We start from the raw sequence: 23,517 nt of genomic DNA, 5'->3' as shown, positions 1-23,517 counted from the left end.
TGTTGAAACCACTGTTATGCATGTGCTCAGGGTGGGCACTATATGTTCTTCCTGCGGTGGCAAAAATGAGCAACACCAAAACTATCACAAAATATAACATTTAAGTTAGAAAAGGATTGTGAAAATGATGTAACAAAAATAAAAAACTCTCATAGGAAGGATATGTTCTGGATAAAAAGAAAACTGATAACATGGTTTCCTTAGATATTCCTGCTGAAAATAGCTGCAGATAAGGTTGTAAATTTTATAACAATTAAGTGATACTAATAAAATGTTCTTGAGAAACAGCAAAATATATTCAAGTGTCCTGCTTCTATTCACATTTCTCGGGGACTGCTATAACAAATAAATGAGCATAAACTATAGAAAATTTTACAGGTTAGCATGGATAAACAATAAATTAGTAGGCAAGTTTCTTTTTTTTTAAAATAAGAAACTTATTTTTAAATAGGAAACTTCTTTTCCTTTTTCTTTCCTTTTTTTGTTTTTGTTTTTTGTTTATTGATTTCAGCAAGAGAGGAAGGAAGGGAGGGAGGGAGGGAGGGAGAGAGAGAGAGAGAGAGAGAGAGAGAGAGAGAGAGAGACAAGAACATCGAATTGTTCCTGTGTGTGCCCTGACCGAAGATTGAACCAGCAACCTCTGTGCTTCGGGTCGATGCTCTAACCAACCTAGCTACTTGGTCAAGGTAGTAGTAGGTGATTTTCATCAGGGGTAGATGTAAAGTTATAATTTAGAACAAGTTATTTAAACCTTATAATATGATAATGTTTGAACATCAGTTGTAACTCATGAAAAGAATATCACTTTGGTTCCTAAAGTGGCCAAAAATGCTCACAAAACCAAACTCTTTTCTGTTTTCGGCAGGAATATCTAAGTGGGGAATTTTTAAAAATGATGTATATTTATTTTATATTAAAGTACAGATTTTCTGCACTTGAAATGCCATAGTAATTACTGGTTATTACAGATCAAGAAAGACATAAAATAACCAGAAAATATCTAGAGAAAGGCAAGTCAAGTGATCATTGAAATTAAGGAGTTTCAAATGAGTTTGACCATAAGATTTGGGTAACTTGAAACTGCTAAGACAAAAAGGAAAAAACAACAACAACATAATCCAAGTCTTTAAAATGTTGATTGTGGATGATGTAAACAGAAATTTCCTCTCCAAATTGTAGGCAGTTTCAGCACTTGAAAGGGAGATCACTATGATTCATAAAAACAAATAATTATTTCCACCTTCTCTTCCTCTTTTCCCAAACATTCCACATCTTAATTACCCAACATGAATGGGAAATGTTTAGATTGGACTGGTTTCAAAATAATCTAAGGGTTATCTTTAACATGTAAAAAACTTGGACAGATTATATTTAAGACCTAAATATGGAAAGCATACACAGTGACTGGCAAATAATTAGTGTTCAATAAATGTGGAAGGATATGAATCCAAAACAAGAGTGAGAATGAGCTGGGAGAAAAAAAAAGAAAAAAAGAAAAAAGAATGAGAGAGCATGCACAAATTAAAACTATACACATAAATTGATCTTGTCTGAAATTTAACTACCCTTTAGAAGTATATGGAATAAGAATTTCAAACTATAAACAATGCCTACTTCTGGAACAAGGAGGTGAGTTAAGGATACTAGAAATAAAAAAGAAGTAACAGCCTCATGAACCAGAACCTGAAACTGCTACTCTCCTTTGGTATTCATCTATCTAATAACTCTCAGAATATTCTGAGATAGAAGTAGACAAAAGCAAAATAGTGCCAAGCTCCTTAATAGGAAACAATTTGGCAGGTGACAGGGAGAGAGAGAGCCCAGCTAACACAGAAACATGCAAAGCATCTCTAAGATCCCTGCTGATTTTTTGGTTAGGTATCAGAGCCAAGAAGTTGAAAGGATGCTTGCATTTATGACTGGTGAAGACTACAGAGAAAGCCTTTACTAAAGTGTGAGTTGGCTTTCCCCCAAACATTACATTATCCTTGAATGGAAAATTGATCGGATGACATATGGTGATAACATCTGCCACCCATGGATAAAGCCAGAGTGCCATGTGGGTGGTAATGGAAGCTGTAATAGTGAGGGTGGAGAATTTAATGACAGAATGTAACACTGAGGAAAGTAGCAGCAATCTGAAAGAAAGGAACAATTTGTGTAAATCTTAACAATGGGCACTGTAGAACTATCCATCCTGTTCTTCTGTATTCATCTCAGAGGGAATGCTAGAAGTGAAAGATGTTTTGTTACCTTATTACTTCCAAGTTGATCTCAGTCATAACTCACAGGGAAGCATTTCTTCTAGATATTACTGTAGGTAGACACTCATTCCTTATCAGTAAATAGATATTTATTACAAATCTGGAACAATTATAGCAGGAAATAACAGCAATCCAAGGCTATTTGTATTAAATATAAAAATAAGAACAAACATCACTTCTAAAATTTCTAAAAATATTTAAATATAAATTTTCAGAAAGCAAAAGAAAATAAGTAGCACAATAATAATGTTTTATAAATAAAATGTTTAAGTTCATTTGTTTTGTCCTACTCATACAGAAAGAAAATAAATGGTATCTGCAGCTGCACCTTGCCAACACAAGAGATTTATTTGCAAAATGACAAAAAGAACAAGGTAAATCTTGCCTTGATCATACAACAACATGAGTTTTAGCCAACATTTCCTATGGAATTCAAATATTTGAAATGGCAGCAGGCATCTTGGAAGACTTGGGCATAAAATGTTTTCAAGTGAATTTTCTCTTTCTCAAAAGGGCTTTAAAAACTAAGAATCCTAACAACAATCTTTAAGTGTTCTTAATTAGTTCAAAGGTATTTCTGTGTTTCATTAAATTTCAAAGAATACTGTTTGGGTTTCCTCTTTCTTCAAGTATAAGAAAGCCTCAGCTGGTTCCCAGTGCTGCTCTGATACTTGGTAGTCACTGACTTCTTCAAACAATCCAGAGAAGGGAATGGAACACCTAGGCCAATTTTTGAATCCAGTTTAATTTTCCATCCAGTTTAAACCAGTCCAGTTTCAATCCCAGCATTTCTGTATACTCCCACATGTACACATTCTGAAGTCATCTCATTTTCCCAATTTTTATCCCTATCTCCATTTGAGGGAACAAAATGACATCAAGATTTTAAGTTTTGATACAGTTGAAAGAGATGCTGTGAGGTGCTTATTTATTATTATTTCTTAAAGATCATTTGCAGTTGTGAAATTATTTAAAGCAAAGGATTAAGAACAGACTTAGTTTTTTCAAGTAGGAAAGGTGGGAGAAAGTTGGAAACTTTTGTTTGGATAGTGATAGCCAGATATTTGAGAAAACAAAATGAATTCAGGATCCAGTCCAGCTTGCAGGTAGATAACAAAAACCTCAAAAGCAACGCACAGGACTAGATTCTGATAGCCACAAGAGCATGCAAAATTTTTCCCATTAAAACATATATATATTTTTTTCTGAAGTTGGAAACGAGGGGGCAGTAAGACAGACTCCTGCATGCACCCGACCGGGATCCACCGAGCATGCCCACCAGGCGGCAATGCTCTGCTCATTCCGGGCGTCGCTCTGCCGCAACCAGAGTCATTCTAGCTCCTGAGGCAGAGGCCACGGAGCCATCCTCAGTGCCCGGGCAAACTTTGCTCCAATGGAGCCTCGGCTGCGGGAGGGGAAGAGAGAGACAAAGAGGAAGGAGAGGGGGAGGAGTGGAGAAGCAGATGGGCGCTTCTCCTGTGTGCCCTGGCTGAGAATCGAACCCGGGACTCATACACGCCAGGCCGACGCTCTACCACTGAGCCAACCAGCCAGGGCCAAAACATATTTTTCTATCTATAGTCACTCTAATTTCTATCAAAGATAACTACAGTAAGACTAATTTGTTTGCAACATAAGTCTAGTCTCATTAAACTTGGTCTGATTATTTACACAAATTCAGCAAGGATTGTGATTACCATATATGATCTTTTAAAGTCTGCTTTGTTGGAATTTTTTTATGAGAAATATCAGATTAGATTTTCAAAAACCTCTTGAGGCTAGCCCTGGCTGGGTAACTCAGTTGGTTAGAGCAGTGGTCCCTAACCTTTTTGAGCCACGGACCGGTTTAATGTCAGAAAATATTTTCACAGACTGGCCTTTAGGGTGGGATGGATAAATGTATCACATGACTGAGACGAGCATCAAGAGTGAGTCTTAGACAGATGTAACAGAGGGAATCTGGTCATTTTTTAAAAATAAAACATTGTTCAGACTTAAATATAAATAAAACGAAAATAATGTAAGTTATTTATTCTTTCTCTGCGGACCGGTACCAAATGGCCCATGGACTGGTACCGGTCCGCGGCCCAGGGGTTGGGGACCACTGGGTTAGAGCATTGTTCCAATACGCCAAGGTTGCAGGTTTGATCTCCATTCAGGGCATACACAAGAGTCAATCAATAAATGCATAAATAAGTGGAACAACAGATGTTTTTTTCTTCCTCTCTCTCTAAAATCAATTTAAAAGAATAATAAAAGCCTCTTGAGGCTACAAAGGCAACCCAAGAACTTGCTATCAGATGTCTTCTGTAATACCAATAGATTTGGATAAATTCCTCTCTTCTCAAGTTCCCCCAAATATCGTGAGGTTCCTGAGCCGACCGGGAAGTGACCTTCTTTACTCCTAGCCCAAGCAAGGCTCTAGAAACCCTGACAGCAAAAGGCCAGGAAGGTTTTTTGAAGAAGGCTTTATTGACTCAACCTTAGATCTTTTTTATTTTTTAATGTTTATCTATTTTTTAGTTAGCGAGGTAGGGAGAGAGTGATATAAAGAGAGAGAGAGACATTGATCTGTTCTTGTATGTACTCTGACTGAGGATTGAATCAGCAATCTCTTTGCTTTGGGACGATGCTCTAACTAACTGAGCTATCTGGCCAGGGCAACCTTAGTTCTTTAAAATTGATCATATTTGATTCTATGAAAATCATTCCCCAAAATGAGATTTCAGTCAAAATCTTGGTAACAGAGTCAACTTTTCTCATTGTATCCTACTACAAAGAGAGACAGTATTCTCATTGAATTTATGCAAATAACAATATTGCCATGAAAATGAGAATACTTAATAAAAGGTCCCAATTTTGCTGATTGCATCCCCGTGGTGTTATAATATGTTCTTTTTGTACTTAAATATAGAAGTTTGATCACCTTCAGACTTTTAGTTCCTAGTTTGTGTGTCTATTTCTATCAGTATAAGTTCAGATTGGCTTTTTGTTTGTTGGTTTTCTGTATCCATAACTTTGTTATAAACAAGACAATAGGCCCAACCCTGTCCGGATAGCTTGGTTGGTTAGAGCATAATCACATAGTGCAGAGGCTGCCAGTTTGATCCCTTGTCAGGACACTTACAGAAACAGATTAATGTGCCTGTCTGTCTGTCTATCTGTCTCTCTTTCCCCTTCCTCTCTCTGAGATCAATAATAATAAAAAAACACAAACAAAACAAGACAACAAGCCCAAAATAAAGTCACACCACCAAAATAAAAGACTTAAACTTCATTACAGTTTTGGCTTTCCCAGAAACAGAATCTTAAAACAGCCAATAAGGAATTGTGTAGTCAGCACTAGTTAGGTAATCTGCCCAATAGACCCTTACCATCCCCTAAAGGAAGGTGGGCTTTCTTTAATCATTCCTTTTTTTTTTTTTTTGCCTAGTATAACTTCCTTGTTCCTGCTCTCTGCTGCCTATAAAAGTCTCCCATTTGGTACAGCTCCTTGGACCTTCTTTCCATCTGCTAGACTGGATGCTGCCTGCTTCATGAATCATTGAAGAAAGCAAACAAAATCTGTAAAATTTACTCAGTTGAATTTTGCTTTTTAACATAGATTTATTGTTTTATTAGAAGCTAAAACTTAGTGACAATCTAATCCTGTCATTTCTGATAAATTTAATGACTGGAATTGAGAAATTTACTTTCTTCAATATTTATTCCAGATTAACAGTTTCTATATGAAAGACAAGATAAATCTTATTTTCCCCTTTATTATTTTTTCCAAATAATGAGATATAATAGATTAAAGATTATATATATATGCAATTTTCCCAAAATTTAACAAATTTCTTTACTTAGATACTTCTGCCATTTTATATGACCACTTGTAGCCCAATTTAGAGTGTTTGTTTTGCCACAGTTTTGCCAGTAGAATATTCTAGCAAATGTTTGATTTTTTGTCAATTAGATAAATAAAATATTAATTATTCAAGTTTTTATGTAGAATTTACAATACATAATTAGATCTAGTATATTGTGATTATTTTCCTGAAAGAGATAAGGTGTGTGCTGAGGCTTTAAGAAGAATTGGATGGAGGATGCTTTCGGTTTCTCTGATGGAGTTTGGGAAATATGTTCAAAGGTAGAAATTGGAAGAAGCTAATTGTAATAAATGAGAAGAGTTAAGCTTAGCAAAATCTACAGATCAAACTCCATTTTCTTTTAAGTAAATTGTTGTTGTTTTTTCTCCTTAAAGAAGTATCAATTTCCTGAGGTTGAAAATCATGAAGGAGAGTATAACTTGGGTATGGAGGCTGAAAGGGAATTTCTCTGAGGCTATAAAAATAAGAAAGCAGAGGTGAAGAGAGCCAGGGGAGTTTCTGAGCAGCTAACGTATGTTTGGTGCCGCTGTTAACTCAGCTCATGGCTGGTATTGCAACCGGACAACTGGGTGTAAAGAAGCTAAGTTCTACCTCATCTCTGTCTCCTGGACCTCCACCTGATATGGATCCCAAACTAACCTTTTGGTCCTCCTTGATTTTGACATACTCATCTGGTCCAAATAACTGCAAAAAGACACTTTTCTCCTACTTCTAACTAATACGTCTTTCCTTAAAGTTACCCAAGTCACTGTTGTCATGTTGTATTTGGGCATTTTCGGTCCTTTAGTTCTAGATCCTTTAACCATTCCCTTCACTTAATCATTTCCTCCACTTTTACTAGGAGAACCTTATAGAACAAATCTGCTTAGTGTTGTATAGGACACAACAGTTCTCATATTTTCTTTATTAATGTTTCTATCTTTATACCCTCCTTCAACCAAAATAGGATTTTGGGTTGGAAATTCTGAGAGTTCCTCTGGAAAACTGATTAATTTTTTTTTCCTTCAGCCTGCCAAGGTACACATTTCATGAGCTTTCTAGATAATTGGGCCTGAGAATAACTTTTTTGGCATCAAGTAAATTGGTCTCCGGCCAACACTGGGTCTCTAGGAAAGATTGCTTAAAAAGGAAATTCTAAGATAGTTATAATGTGGGAGTGGTCAGTGACCAAATAGGCATATTTCCCTTTTAAGTACCATTAGTTGCATAGAAAAATATGTATTTTTCCACAGATAAATCACCATTATTTCATGGTTTATGCTTGTTTTAAGGTTCCAGGCTCAAATTATGGAGGGAGGAAGAAAACCCCAATCCATTTTCATGAGATGTAGCCCAATACTTTAGAGATGTCTACCCTCTACTTTAAATTCTGATGTGTGAAACCAGCATTCATAGCCAGAGAGCTCCCTGGTTACCATGCAGGTGCAGCTGCTGAATATAGCACTGTTGCAACTAGTTTTGACACCAGACATTTGTGCTTTAAAAAATGTCTAATTTTTTGCTTCCCTCGGATGGTTTTAGACTCCTGTATAGCAAGCAGGGGTTGTTATACTAACACTCATTTTGGGTCAGACTACACCATTTTTGAGAACCCAACAACACAAATGTCAATGATATGCAGATCTGGCCTTTCCTAAGATGACATTGCATCAGCCAAACTTCATTTCCAGGGTAGGTTGCTAACGCAATTCATAAACCTTGCCAAATTTTACTAATGTGCTGAGTAGAGCCGATGTTATCATATGGGTGTTTATCAGGAGCCAAATCTTTGTACATACATATTGATCATCTCCCTTTTGTGTGTTTTTCTTGACTACTAATTTCCATAAAAGTAGAAAGTTTGATGAGTCTCAAAAAGGTGTACTGTCTTTTATCAACCTCCACAATAATATTTTTATATAATTTCTCACATAAATGTCAAATAACTTATCATTTTCAAGAAATAGTCTCATGATTTATGTGAACTCTGGTTCCTTTATTGGTTGTAGGTCCTCTGTTGTTTGAAGTCACAAAATCTACTTCTGTGGAAAGTAGATTTCAAAGGTCAGCAAATGACACACTTCCACCTCGATGTCTCACAAGCTGTATAACTGTCCTGCCTTATTACCTGCCCCGGCTAAGTTATCATGGTTCTGTAGTTATTTGATACCCTAAAATTTCCCTGAATTCTTACATTTTATTTCCTCTTCTTCTTTTTTATTAAAAAACTTGACAAAATTCCACTTTGCCATAGAGCCTCAGACCAGACCATGCTTTGTCTGAAGTCTTGCCCATTTCTTTCAAGGAGACATAGAGAAGCGACAGGGTCACTTGCCCTCTGCCTTCATTCTCTTGTGTCACTCTTGTACCATTCTCCGTTTTAGAAATGGTGTTATAGTGTAGTAATGAATCAAGAAATATAAGCATATATGACTTTCAAATATTGTTTGAACTTAGCTCATCGAAGGAAAGACTTTTGGTAAAACATATATACTTTACTTTTGTTCATATTTCAATGCAGAAAAACAGTGTACCTAATTGTAACAATAAAGTGACTCCTTTTAAGAAAATTTTTGGGCCTGATCAGGTTAGTGGCTAGAGCATCAGCCTGGGATACTGAAGACCCACGTTAGAAATGCTGAGACTGCCAGCTTGAGCACGGGCTCACCAGCTTGAGTGCAGAGTTACTGGCTTGAACATGGGATCATAGATAGGACCCTTTGATGGCTGGCTTGAGCCCAAGATGACTGGCTTAAAGCTCGAGGTCGCTGGTTTGAACAAGGTATCACTGGCTCAGCTGGAGTCTCCTAATTAAGGCACAGATGAGAAAGCAATCAATGAACAACTAAGGTATTGCAACTATGAGTTGATGTTTCTCATCTCTTTCTCTTCCTGTATGTCTATCCCTATCTGTCCCTCTCTCTGTCTCACTCGCTAAAAATAAATAAGTAAATAAATAAATAAAATTGGGAAGTGGAATTGCATATACATTTTTTATATAAATACAGGTAAACATCATTGTATTTGTTATGGACTAAAGGTTTGTGTTCCCCCCAAATGTATACATTCAAATCCTACCCCCAACGTGATGGTATTAGGAGATGGGGCCTTTGGAAGGTGATTAGTTCAGAATGGTGAAGATCACATCAAAGTGATGAGTAGTATTATATAAGAAACCTTAAATAGCTCTCCCATTCCTTCTATCATATGAGGACACAGCAAGAAGACAATCTTATATGAACCAGGAAACAGATTCTCACCAGACACTAAATTGGCTTGTGCCTTAATTCTGAAATTTCAGCCTCCAGAACAGTGAGTAATAAATTCCTTTTGTTTGAAAATCACCCAGTCTATAGTGTTCTGTTATAGTAACCTAAATGGACTAAGACAATACATATATTATAACATATAGTATACTTATTTTGACATAGTTTTTTAAAACTTATAGGCCAAAAATACTATCCATACAAACACTGGACATTCCAGATAGATGGAGTTAGCCAAGAGTTATACAACCAACTAAATGAAGATGAGGTTAAAGTAATTAAAATTTAAAGGAATAAATAACTTCAAATAAAAATCTTAGACAACTTGTCTGACCAGGCGGTGGTGCAATGGATAGAGAGTCTGCATGGGATGTGGAGGACCCAGGTTCAAAACCCAAGGTTGCTGGCTTGAGCATGGGATCATAGACATGACTCCATGCTCACTGGCTTGAGACTAAAGGTTGCTGGCTTGAAGCCCAAGGTTGTTGGCTTGAGCCCAAGGTCACTGGCTTGAGCAAGGGGTCACTCATTCTGCTGTAGCGCCTGGTCAAGTCATGTGTAAGAAAGCAATCAATGAACAACTAAGGTGCCACAACAAAGAATTGATGCTTCTCATCTCTCTCCCTTTCTTCTATCCATCCCTCTCTTTGTCTCTGTCAATAAAAACAAAAACACAAAACAACAACAACAACAAAAACCCTTAGACAACTCAAAACATACTTATAAAAATTGTTCTTCCCAAAAACTAAACACATCTCAAATATGTCTGTGTTTATGTGGGATAAGTTTGCAAAATTGCCAAGAGTTTTGAGGTAGATAGAAATTTTAGAAGCTTCGAACCAGTAAATGGATTGTCAGAGTTCTTAGGAAAAGAACAAACATTTCCGACATTGCTTGTATGGGCCAGGACAATTAAGCCTCTGATACTTTGTCACTTTCAGGCCAGTCTCCTGACTGGAGGTGTCACAGCCACTTTGAGTCTCCTTTAATTCCACCATCCCCCTTTGCTTCATGGCTTTTCCCTCTGTTCTTGAATGCTTTATTCAACCCCCAATTTTGTTACAGTCATCAATTTAATTCTTTTTTTTAAAAGATTTTATTTATTGAATTTATAAAGAGGAAAGAGAGAGAAAGGTGGTGGGGGAGAAACAGGAAGCATCAACTTGTAGTTGTTGCTTCTCATGTGACCTTAATGGGCAAGCCCAGGGTGTCCAACCAACAACCACAACGTTCCAGTTGACACTTTATCCATTGTGCCACCAAAGGTCAGGCAATTTAATGTGTGTGTGTGTGTGTGTGTGTGTGTGTGTGTGTGTGACATAGACAGAGGGAGACATAGATAGGGACAGACAGATAGGAAAGGAGAGAGAGAAGCATCAATTCTTTGTTGCAGCACCTTAGTTTCTCATTGATTGCTTTTTCATATGTGCCTTGACCAGGGGCTACAACAGACCAAGTGACTTCTTGCTCAAGCCAGTGACCTTAGGCTCAAGCTGGTGAGCCTTGCTCAAACCAGATGAGCCTGCGCTCAAACCAGTGACCTCAGTGTTTCGAACCTGAGTCCTCTGAGTCCTAGTCCGACACTCTATCCACTGCACCACTGCATAGTCAGGCCAGGCAATTTGATTCTTGCTTATGCTTCAGAAAGTAGCTCAAATCTAAATTTCAGGACTATTTTCTCTTACTCTGTAGGATTGTATCAGGTTCTTCATTACAGTTTTGTTCTAATAGTCTGTATTTGTACTTCCACAGACATATTAAGATTTGTGTTTATATACTTGCATGATTTAATCAATAAACTATATAATGAGACTATAGGCTTTTTGAGGTCAGGGAAGGTGTTTGATGTGCTGATCCTTCAATCTCTAACATCTAGGGCAAGTTGACAATTAAAAGCATGAGCTCCAGATCCAGAGCATTGATTCCAGCCTTTACTTTATCATGTAAACGTCTCTAAGCCTTTGTTTCTTTTTATATATAATAGGATTGTAATAATAACTTCTTTGTAAAGTTGTTTTTGTGTTTAATGATTAATATTTACATTTAAAATACATATTCATTTGTGTATCTAATACAATGTATTTAACAAGTATAAATAAATACTAGATATTTTTTAAATTTGTTTGCTAAAAGAATAAATAATAAAACATTGATATAGATTCTTTAGTACATAATAGTAGTGTGCTGATTTTAAAAAAAAATTTAGAGAGAAAGAGAGATAAGAAGGGAGAGAGAGGGAGGAGAGAGATGAAAAGCATCAACTCATAGTTGTTTTGCTTTAGCTGTTCATTGATTGCTTCTCATACTTGCCTTGACTAGGGGGCTCAGGCCAAGCCAGTGAGTTCTTTCTCAAGCCAGCAACCTTTGGACTCAAGTCAGAAACGTTAGGATTATGTCAGTGATCCCTCATTCAAGCAGCTCACCTGTGCTCAAGCCCATGGTCAAGCCAGGAACCTCAGAGTTTGAAACCAGGGATTTCAGCTTTTTGGGTCAATGCTCTACCCACTGCACCACCACCAGTCAGGCAAATTAATTTTCTTTATAAATCAATTTTAATAAATAAGAGAGAAAGGAATGGAGAGAGACAGACAGACAGACAGACAGAAGTATTGATTGGCTTCTGTATATGCCCTGACTGGGGATCGAACTGGTGCAACCTCTGCTCATCCAGACAATGTTCTAAGCAACCAAGCTATCTATTGTTTATCACTGTGCCAGATGTGTAAGAAGATGTTCCAAAGTATAATTGAATAAACATGTCAATTTACATTCAAGTCCAAAACCAAATACATAGTTTTACTCTCATCAGTTTATCTCAGTTTATATGAAACAGGAATTTGCTCAATGTGGGTAGGTAGGTGAAAGGGGTAATTATGTTGACTACTTTAATAAGCTTAAAATAAATCCTTCCTAAACTTTAAAATGATGGAAAAGAGTTTAAATACTTATATATTTTTCTGTCAAAGTTCACAGAAAGGCAGAAACTAGTAAACCCTATAAACCAGAAACTTCATAAAACAGATACAAAGGGCAACAATTGAATTAAGGTATATATTGCCTGATCAGGTTGTGGTTCAATAAATAGAGCATTGGCCTGGGATGCTGAAGACCCAGGTTCAAAACCCTGAGGTCACTAGTTTGAGGGCAGAATCGCTGGCTTGAGTGTGCGATCATAGACATGACCCCATGGTCACTGGCTTGAAGCCCAAGGTTGTGGGCTTGGGTCCAAGGTCCCTAGCTTGAGCAAAGAGTCACTGGCTTGGCTGGAGCCCCCTGGTCAAGGCACATATGGGAAAGCAATCAATGAACAACTAAGGTGCCACAACTATGAGTTAATGCTTCTCATCTCTCTCCTTTTCTGCCTGTCCCTGTCTATCTCTGTCTCTGTCTCTCTTTCTACAAAAAAAAATATTAAGGTATATATTGAAGATAATAGTACAGGCTAAAGATTTTTTTCAAAAGTGGGAATAAATACATCTAATAGAAATAATTTAATAACAGAAATGAGCCCTTAATAACACAAGAAGTGTCTGGTGTATATTGAGCACTCCATAAATGCCCATTGAGTAAAGGAACAAAATGTATTTATTTTGACCTCTCTTTTAAATGTTTAGGTCTTGATGTTACAGCAGTCGTGACAGTAAAACAGCTTGAGCTAGTGCAGCCTGAAATAGTAAACCAGCATGAGCACCACAATTTGTGCGGTACCCAAGGTAAAAGCAAACATGTGTAGCACAGAAAGCACAGATAAAAGCTGCCACCTACTAACTCCTGGAAACATTCAGACAAGCCCACCTAGGGGGGAGAAAGGAAGAAAGAAGAAAGAAAATGTCTGGTATTAGAAGAGCAATGCCTGCAAATGGATTTTAACATATTCCCATCTAACGGGTTTTTTTGTCTGATTATTTCTATAGGGTGGAAACATTTTGAGAAATAAAAAACTAAAACTAATTTATCTATTTAAAATTATGTACATGTACCCACATACACAAAGCATACGTTTGCTTCTAAACTGACTCTAGAACAGTGGTGTTTTCTATTTACTAATATGACTGACAAAGAAACCACTTCTGATAAAGGTAATACAAAGCATCAATATAGCTTTTCTTTCTTTTTTTTTTTAAAGATTTTATTTTATTGATTTAGACAGAAAGAGAAAGGCAGGGAGAAGGAGGAATGGGAAGCACCAATTCACAGTTGCTTCTTGTATGTGCCTTGACTGGGCAAGCCAGGGGTCTTGAACCAGCAACCTCAGCGTGCCAGGTTGACACCTTATCCACTGCTCCACCACAGGCCAGGCCAATATAGCTTTTCTTGGACACAATATCCTCTTGGGGAAACTGTTAAAGAGGTGTGAATTTGTGTGTGTATGTGTGTGCTAGCGAGGAGGGATAAGAGTGTTCTTGCTTTATTCCTTCACTTTCTGGGTAAGTCTAAACATAGTTGTGATGCTTGAACAGGTTAGATAACAAAAAGCTTTGTCAAAGAACAATAACTTCTTTCCTATTATTTCTGAAGTTATTATGCAAAGAGTATGAAGGATAAGCTGCCAGAGTATCAGATCATTATTTTCTTTCAAAACCCAGTGTATTCCACAAGCACATGGTGAATATCAACAGAACTGAAATGGCACATTTATAACCTAACAGGACTAATTTTATGATTATCCAAATGACTATTAGTTTGCCAGGTAGGAAAAGACTAAAAGTGAGGGGACTGGGTACATCAGAGGAAGACAAAAATTGTAAGGATGTATGGTGCTTAAAGTAAAAAGATCGGCCCTGGCCGGTTGGCTCAGCGGTTGAGCGTCGGCCTAGTGTGCGGAGGACTCTGGTTTGATTCCCGGCCAGGGCACAGAGGAGAAGCGCCCATTTGCTTCTCCACCCCTCCGCGCGCTTTCCTCTCTGTCTCTCTCTTCCCCTCCCGCAGCCGGGGCTCCATTGGAGCAAAGATGGCCCGGGCGCTGGGGCTGGCTCTGTGGCCTCTGCCTCAGGCGCTAGAGTGGCTCTGGTCGCAACATGGCGACGCCCAGGATGGGCAGAGCATCGCCCCCTGGTGGGCAGAGCATCGCCCCTGGTGGGCGTGCCGGGTGGATCCCGGTCGGGCGCATGTGGGAGTCTGTCTGACTGTCTCTCCCTGTTTCCAGCTTCAGAAAAAAAAAAAAAAAAAAAAAAAAAGTAAAAAGATCAAGAGCGTATTGATAAAAGCCACATGGAAATAACAGCAACAAAGATGATTTACTTGTAACTCTGCAGTTCAATAAAATGTGTTAAAGTATTTAATAAAATCATGTATTATTTACTCATACACTCAATTGATGTGAGGAATCATGGATTCTATTTCTGAAAGGGGAAAGATCCATTTAAATAGATAGAAAATAAACTGATATTTTTTATGGACCAAGAGCTTTAAAAACATGATCTCATTTAATTCCAATGTGACTTTAAAGAAGATATTATGACCTTTAATTTACAGGTAGGAAAATGAGATCAGAGAAATTAAATAAATTACCTGAGCTAATCCAGTAAGGAATTTGAACACAGAAACATCTGGTTCTCAGAAATACGTCACTAACATCTTTGAAACCCTAAAAACCTTTGGAGTCTCTTGCCAGTAAAAGACATACACACACACAAAATATTGTCCATGGATCCTCCCAACCCCCCACACAGTCAGATAAGAAAGTTGAGCTTTATCAAGCTTCCTTGGAGTGAATAGTATTCACATCAAGCAAGTCATCATTTTTCTTCCTCAGAATTAAAAGCTTACTGTTAAACACAGATTTCTTTATTGGGTACTTGGATAAAAAGGTGGCTTAGTATCAATTTTTTTTTTAAGTCTGAACAATTACTTCAAAGGGAAATGTTAAAATGGTTTAAGTAAGATTGGATGATGTTATACACATTGATATAAAACATATGAGAAAAATACATTAAAGCTTACCATATTTTTCAATATATTAAGATCTCAAGGATATATAGTATCTATGTTTGACTATATAGAACTGGCTAATAAATAATAGAATTTTTATTAATAAATAATATAACAAATTATGCTTAATAAATAATATAAGTAATATGGCATTTAAGTTATATTGTATATTCACAGTAAAAATGTATTTATTGACATGTAATAATTTATAACATGTACTTTAAGATCAAACATTTTATTGTGTATGTATAGAAAGAATTCCAGAAGAATATATCAAAATATTCATAATTTTATTTCTGGAGGTAAATTTATTTCATAAGCGTTTTTGTTCATTTTCTTTTGCCTATTTGCATTTCAAATTTCTATATAATAAATATAAATTATATAAAATTACATAAGAGTACATCATTGCTCAAATGTCAAAACTTCACAGACATTAAAAACTCTTTGGTTCAAGCCAAAAGTTACTTTAATGACTTGAAATAATTCTCAATACACAGATTCCACCAATTTAGGTTGGGAAGAAATAAGAATTTTTTTGCCAGAAATAGAAGGCACGTTTTCTGCTAGTGTGTTCTGTTCAAAAAACCTTAATCCTGACCCAAGTGTAGGTGACATCTACTGAACTGTTCCTTCAGAGAACTGCTGGTTATCTCATCTATGGCTCCCTCTTCTGCCACTTTTCTTTCAGTACACGACCTTCAGTATCTGTTCCTACATAAAGCTGCATATTTCTTCAATACAAAGAAGGCAAATTTTGAGTCATGCATATGCCTATAAGTGATTCCTCATTTTGTTCGCCTTTACAAGACAGCTCTGTTCAGTTTGCTATGTGAATAACACACACTCTTTCCTCTGGGAAACAATAGTAAAGCTACAGAGTTTAGATTATGATTCAGCTAGCTTTACATCTGTTAGTACTTAATAAAATGGCTTCATATTTGCTAAAGCTTAGGACAGGCAGGGAGTCAGAATGTACAGTCAGTCTATATATAGGTCACAGATCAACTCTCCCCCAGTTAACTGAGGTTTGGGGAACAGACAACTATCCTTGTGGGGTGCCAGTAGATGCAAAGTCAAGGCAGTACCCTAATCCTTGGATTCAAGACAGATAAATTAGTTATTATTACTGATGTGCAAGACTAAGACTGAACTAATAGTACCTGTAACTTAATGCTAAATTATAATCATATATATAGATGGAACTTGTTGTCTAAAGTTAGGGTTGTGCTTAAAACAGGGTATAAAGTCACCAAGTGGCCTTGGTAATGGAGAAAAATATTGGAGACAGAGCTTGATATTATGTAAAATAATCCTTTAACTATCTTACATAGTTTAGCTAGTCCCTCTCCACATTAATATAAAAAATATCAAGATCTCATTTAAAAGCTTGCCCATAGGTGTAGATTATTGATATGTTTGAGGTCATGGCTCTTCAGGATTTTAAGAGAATCATTGTTATCACAAGCATTGTTGGCCAACCATAAGTAGAGATTTAAACACTGAATATTTTGTGATATCATTTTTGTATTAAAACTATTTGAGATCCACTAAGCTCTGTTAGGTTCAGAGGCTAAGATGGCAAAAGGAAAGTGGTGTAGGAGCAAAAGGTGGGAGTCACATGACAAAGTTTGCTAGTCAGCCTAAAGAAGCAGTTGTATATTATCAATATTTGCCCTTAAACATGTGGTTGGCTGGAGGTCCTATAACTTGGATATTCAGATTCTAGTCAATAAGCATCAAAGAAGTAGAATAAGCAGCTAATACATTTGCATAAAAACAAAAGTAGTAAGCCAGCACACTCAAAAACCCACAGCATTCTGGAGATGAAATAAAATTGCTTTAAAGCAAATTTAAGTTACCAGTATGTACCCATTAAACTAGCAAAAGCAATAAAGATCCATTCCATTGGTGACAGGTTAGGGTAAAAGGTATGCTTATATATTTTAAGTGGCATTATAAATTGGTTCAAATTTTCTGCAGAGATATTTGTGACAAAGTTATATAACAGTTTCTTTCCTTTGACCTAGTAATTTCACTTTGGAGAATAAACTCCTAGAAAATAAGCTAAAAGCAAATAAGTAATTGGTTCCAAGCTGTTCATACAAAGCTGTTTATGAAAGGGAAAAATTGAAAATAGCTCAAATATCCAACAATAAACAATTGTCCAAGGAAACTAATGTTTAATAACATAAAATGAAAGTTGGCCTGTTAAGTTATATGAACTATGTTAATACAGGCCCATATTTATAGTAAATAATTAAGAGAAGTACAAACAAGATCCATATGTGAAACCTGATTAGAGTCATGTAAATATAGATGCAGTTGCACAAAGGGCCATCAGAAGAGACTGAAGCCAAGGGGAGGAATAAATTCAGATTAACGAGATATTGAGGACTTCTGTGTCCCAAGGTCTTTACATAGTTCATCTCTTTTAATCTCAGATCAGCCTTATGAGACAGATATCATCTAGTGACAGAGCTGGAATTTGAACTCTGTTAGGGATTCCAAAATATATGGTTTCCGGTCCATCATGTTGAACACATTCTCTGACATTTTCTTTTTAAAACACTAGTCTCACCACATGATTCTCCAAAATAGATTGATTGGCTGAATAATCTTGAAAATGTGTTTAAATATGTTCTTCTAAAGTTAATAGGCATAAATTTTGAAGTTTTGGAGTAAATAAGCAAGTTTAGATTTGCTTAAGATAGCATTTCCCAATCTAGCAAATCCTGTGTCCATGAGCATTTGTGGCAACTGTTAATAAACCATAAAATTCAAGATCTACAGAACACAGATTGATTTAAAGTTTTGTGCTCACACGACATTTTTTGAAGTTAAGTATTAAAATGTAAGGTTTCAAAATTTTAATTGAAAGTATTAAATTTTATAAAAGTTAGTTATCTATTGTATAAACCTTAATCTAAAGGCACTCTGGGATTAAATGTAAATTAGAGACTTGCTCAGAGTTTAAATGTAAATAAATGTATATATTCATGTTTTCTTTCTTCCTTAAAGCCATAAGTGACATCTCTTTAAATACTGGCACAGAAAATTGCCATGGAACCCTTGGGGTTAGTTTCCATTGAAGGAGCAAGTTCATAATATTTTGTTTCAGTTATCCTGTAGGTAAGGATAATTAAAATTTTGATGTCTTAAAGATCAAAAATCAGCTATCAGAGTGAATATTGAAGAGGAAGTACAAGATAAGATTTATGACTCGGCCTGACCTGTGGTGGCGCAGTGGATAAAGCATCGACCTGGAAATGCTGAGGTCACTGGTTCGAAACCCTGGGCTTGCCTGGTCAAGACACATATGGAAGTTGATGCTTCCAGTTCCTCCCCCCTTCTCTCTCCTCTCTAAAAATGAATAAATAAATTAAAAAAAAAGATTTATGACTCGATGACTTGGCACATACTGGAAATAGGACTGATCCGGCACAATGGGAGGTGATTGTGCTAAGTGTAAAGAAGGGAACACAAAGAATTTGCAAACTGTGGTTAAATTTAGTTAGTAATGAAGACCTACCTCACCACTGCGTGTGATTCAGAAGACTGATGCTTTTCCCAAAAGCATCATTTCAAGGCCTTTGGTAGTGGCCTTCCTAGAAGATGCAGCCTCTGGTTTTTTTGCACTTAAGAATTGCATTGAGTCCAGCCAGGTGGTAGCACAGTAAATAGAGCATTGGCCTGGGATGCTAATGACCCAGGCTCAAAACCTCGAGATTTCTGGCTTGAGCACAGGCTCACCAGCTTGACTGGGGTTGTGGGCTTGAGCGTGGGATCATAGACATAACCTCATGGTTACTAGCTTGAGCCCAATGTCACTGGCTTAAAAAAGAGGTTACTGGCCTGACTGGAGCCTCCTGCCCCCCTGCTGTCCCTGTCAAAGCACATATAAGAAAGCAATCAATGAAAAACTAAGGTGCTACAATGAAGAATTGATGCTTCTTATCTCTCCCCCTTCCTGTCTGTTTCTTTCTCTCGCTAAAAAAAAAAAAAAAAAAGAAAAGAAAAAGAAAAAAGAATTGCTTTGAGCCCTGGTTGAGTAACTCAGTAACTCAATTAGTTAAGGCATCATCCTTATATGCCAAGGTTGTGAGTTCAATCCCAAGCAAAGCACATACAAGAATCAACTAATAGCCCTAGCCGGTTGGCTCAGCGGTAGAGCGTCGGCCTAGCGTGCGGAGGACCCGGGTTCGATTCCCGGCCAGGGCACACAGGAGAAGCGCCCATTTGCTTCTCCACCCCTCCGCCGTGCTTTCCTCTCTGTCTCTCTCTTCCCCTCCCGCAGCCAAGGCTCCATTGGAGCAAAGATGGCCCGGGCGCTGGGGATGGCTCTGTGGCCTCTGCCTCAGGCGCTAGAGTGGCTCTGGTCGCAACATGGCGACACCCAGGATGGGCAGAGCATCGCCCCCTGGTGGGCAGAGCGTCGCCCCTGGTGGGCGTGCCGGGTGGATCCCGGTTGGGCGCATGCGGGAGTCTGTCTCACTGTCTCTCCCTGTTTCCAGCTTCAGAAAAATGAAAGAAAAAAAAAAAAAAAAGAATCAACTAATAAATGCATAAATAAATGGAATAACAAGTTGCTCTCTCTCTCTCTCTCTCTCTCTCTCTCTCCCCCTTTTCTTCTCTCACTAAAATCAATCAATAAATAAAATTTTAACAAGTTGCTTTGACAACCAGTCAGTTTATTTATTTATTTTTTTTATTTTTATACCACTGCATCGAAGAGCTGGGAGGGTCTGTTTCTGATCTGGGAACCACCAGATCAGTGAATCAAGACCAGCAGATTCTCTCTGAGAACTCTAGCACACCAGGACAAGAGCTGTCAGGATGTGACTCTAGTCTCAGGTCAACCAGCCAGTTCTTAAACCCTCATAAGCAGCACAAATAGATGATTATGTGGTTAATCTTATAAGCTCCATCAGCCTCTCATGGCTCCATAACTTCTTGCATTGCAAAGAAACATAGCAGCTAGGTAAAACTAATGTTTTTGTTATGCAAATTAAACTTTTTTTTTTGTATTTTTTCTGAAGTGAGAAGCTAGGAGGCAGAGAGACAGACTCCCTCATGCGCCCAACCAGAATTCACCAGGGGGCAATGCTCTGCCCATCTAGGGCATCGTTCCTGTGCAACCAGAGCCATTCTAGCACCTGAGGTGGAGGTCATGGAGCCATCCTCAGCGCCTGGGGCCAACTTTGCTCCAAAGGAGCCTTGGCTTTGGGAGGGGAACAGAGAGACAGAGAGAAGGAGAGGGACAAGGGTGGAGAAGCAGATGGGTGCTTCTCCTGATTTCCCTGGCTGGGAATTGAACCCAGGACTTCCACATGCCTGGCCGATGCTCTACCCCTGAGCCAACTGGCCAGGGCCCAAATGCAACACTAAGATAGGTTTCCATGGGCTATTTCTAGTCCTGACAGCCAAAGTTTAGTCTCTCATGCAGAAATTTTGGTCCTATCTTTTGAATGTTTTTACATCTTTCTTTGTTAAATGAGTTCTACTGTGACCATGTGCCAGAACACATCCAGCAAGCGGTGCTTAGTCTCACCAAAGCCCTAATTTTCTCTATTGCTTACTTCTGAGTCTTCACAAAATTGAAGTATCTTTAGTTTTACAGACACAATTACTTTATTTGGAAGTTCTTCCACTAGACTGAGAAATTGACACCTGAATGGCAATCATGAACTCAATCAGCTTTGGCACTTAGGGTGCAATTAACCAAGGCTCTAGGTTCTATATTCAGTAGTCATTCCGTCAGTATAAAACTGAGATAGATTTGTCACTCCTTTCTACATACTGATGCTGGATATTCTAGGATGCAATAAAGGACTGGTGTGGAGATTCAGATGAGAATTTAATCCACTGCAGGATCCATTGCTATTTCAACCATTACTAGTACTACTCACTCCATGGAGACTGACTGTGATGAGATAGCTATGTGCTTACCTCCCAGATCAGTAAACTCAGAATTCCTGTTTGGACACTGGCATTTTTTCAAGTTGCTCAGATGATCTGGGTTTAGCATCACTTCTATAGATAGTTATCTTTATTAAACATTTACAGTGTGTCTTGTAATATATTTTGTGATTTGAGCCTTTCTTAATCTTTGCAGTCATATTCTCTTCTTCAGATTTTAGTCATTTCTGACCTGGCTAAATTCTGGGTAGTTTGTGAAACAGGTAGCACTGGAAGCTGGACCATCTGAATATAAAATTTTATCAAGGGCTACATTTTTTTATGAGGAAATAGAAACTTTACTTCTTACAAAAATGGTCTAGTTGATATTTACCAAAGTTCTACTGGAGGTTTCTTGAGACTTTATAGAAAGGGCACTTTAAATGTAGAAAATAAAATACAATATAATAATTTGAATTTGAGAAAAAATTATTTTTGCAATTTTGGTAAATAATTTTCTCCAAATTTGCAAGTAATCACTAAGACATCCATTAAATAATAATCTAGTAAAAGTAGTATGAAATAAATCAGTTTCCTTCAATTAACAAAACCTTAGCTGAAATTCAGAAATTGTTATATTTTTCTGTAACAAAGAGCTTGGAGTTGTAAAAAGAAAAAAGTTGCAGTGATCACAACTTTATTACCCTACCTGCCTCTAAGATGTTGGACAATTTATTTGCTCAAAGTCTTCTTGCTACTTCCTGATTTACAAACACAAAGGCCTTTTTACCCATGAACAAGAATATAAAACAATTCCTAGACACTTTAGTCTCATGGAGGACACACTTGCAAACTTCCTTTCTGACTTGTTAAGAAAATATTTATATCAAGTCACCAATATGTATGGTTGAAGAGCACTGGCATTTTTTACTAAGATCCTATGTTTCTCCTTTTCCTAAAAGGCCAAAACATGGAACAGGAGAGGATAAAAGGCGGGCATGGAGACGGACAGAACAGAATGAGGAAAAAGTGGGGCTTCTGGCTTTCCTTCTGAGTGTGAATGTGTAATTTATCTTGGATAAATAAAATAGACTTAACCCCTTAAAAAATTTGATCCATAATTTCAGCAGTGGTGGAGGTTGAGGAAGACCTGCCAGCACCGCAGTCACACTTACCAGGTGAGGTGGAGCTTACAGGACCACCAAGGCAGTCAAGTAGCTACTGAGTTTCATTGTTATTTTAAAACTTAAATTAGTTTTGCCTGACCAGGTGGTGGTGCAATGGATAGAAAGTCAGCTGAACCCCACGGTTGCTGGCTTGATTCCAAGGTCACTGGCTTGAGCAAGGGCTCACTCGCTTTGCTGTAGCCCCAGGGTCAAGGTGTGGACAAGTTCTGCCATCCTGCCAGGGGTGAGGACTATGGAGATGCAAAGACCCGACTCCAGGGACCAGGTTCAGTGACGCAGATCCACTTTATTCAGGAAGTACGCAAGCTTATATAGATGGGTTCAGCCTATAGGGTGTTACTGTGTGTTCTTCAAAGCCAATGGATGAAAAGATCAGGGAGCTGCGTGGTTGGTGCTAAGTCAGTTCCTTATAGCGAGCGAGCTTCCTACCTGGGTATGCCCAGGAGGCTTCTGGGAGCTGGAATATTCTCACAGAATTGCATCAGCCACAGCTGCTAGGAATGTGTTCTGTGCTCCACCCACATCAAGGTACATATGAGAAAGCAATCAATGAACAACCAATGTGCCAAAACGAAGAATTGATGCTTCTCATCTCTCCCCCTTCCTGTCTGTCCCTATCCCTTTATCTCTCTCTCTCTCTTAAAAAAAAAATTGAGCACCTGTGTATATGTTAGGTAATACAAGGGATAAAAAGAGCAATCAAAGAGATAAAATGAACTTCTGGAAGCACATAGTCGACAAGGAAGAAATAACAGAAGTGCGTGTACAATGGATACAAGGCAAAAGGATACAACTGGTTAAAAAAAAAAAGTACCAAATGCAATAATTTCAAGGTCTGTAAATTCAGAGAAGTTTGCCAATAAATGAATATAAAGAATTTTATATTTTCCAAAACAAAAAAATAAAAAAGTTTTAAAACTTTCAGTTTAAACAAATAATACAATTCAAAAAATAAAGAATTGATTAAAATGGAACAATCATTCATCAGTATGATGTACATACGTAATTATACTTAACCAAAAATAATCCAAGACAAAAAATAATGTGCTACAGCAAAAAAAAAAAAAAAAAAAAAAAAAAAAAGGTAGAAAATAGAGACCATCCCTAATTACTGTTGTAC

At 37.5% G+C, this 23,517-nt stretch overlaps 1 non-coding gene across 1 annotated transcript; it reads right to left on the bottom strand.

The window, feature by feature from the left end:
- Positions 1–20,055: 20,055 nt before the first annotated feature.
- On the bottom strand, positions 20,056–20,167 carry LOC136379255 (small nucleolar RNA SNORA3/SNORA45 family). The gene has a single exon (XR_010746737.1). It is a non-coding gene; the product is annotated as a small nucleolar RNA SNORA3/SNORA45 family (small nucleolar RNA).
- Between the last annotated feature and the right edge of the window lie 3,350 nt (positions 20,168–23,517).

Source organism: Saccopteryx leptura, chromosome 7 (assembly GCF_036850995.1).
Source record: "Saccopteryx leptura isolate mSacLep1 chromosome 7, mSacLep1_pri_phased_curated, whole genome shotgun sequence".
Taxonomy (NCBI): Eukaryota; Metazoa; Chordata; class Mammalia; order Chiroptera; family Emballonuridae; genus Saccopteryx; species Saccopteryx leptura.
The sequence above is the reverse complement of the archived record's forward strand: the minus strand, read 5'-3'. Positions and strand labels throughout refer to the sequence as shown.